Source organism: Penaeus monodon, chromosome 21 (assembly GCF_015228065.2).
Source record: "Penaeus monodon isolate SGIC_2016 chromosome 21, NSTDA_Pmon_1, whole genome shotgun sequence".
Classification (NCBI taxonomy): domain Eukaryota; kingdom Metazoa; phylum Arthropoda; class Malacostraca; order Decapoda; family Penaeidae; genus Penaeus; species Penaeus monodon.
The window spans coordinates 7,286,549-7,286,791 of record NC_051406.1 but is presented as its reverse complement, the minus strand read 5'-3'; the positions used below and the strand labels follow the sequence as shown (position 1 = coordinate 7,286,791).

Genomic DNA, 243 nt, shown 5'->3' with positions numbered 1-243 from the left:
TACATTGTCTAATACTGTACTTTGGGGGATTCTCAAATACTTCTTAATGTAATATGTAATAAAAAAAAATTGTGTTATCTATGACAAGTTGAGGAAAATTGCACATTTATTTGAATGAATTCCTAATCACTTAAAAAAAAAAACATTGCTTTTCTTTTTCTGATATATGTCTTCAGTTCTTTATCTTGTGTGTATATTAATACAGCATTTCTTTAAAAAAATGGAATGACAAAGTGCTTTTCC

General features: G+C 25.9%; 1 protein-coding gene across 1 annotated transcript in view; it reads right to left on the bottom strand.

The window, feature by feature from the left end:
* LOC119586141 (glycerophosphocholine phosphodiesterase GPCPD1-like) overlaps positions 1-243 on the bottom strand; it is a gene marked incomplete in the record, with an annotated part of 78,881 nt that overhangs the window by 17,491 nt on the left and 61,147 nt on the right.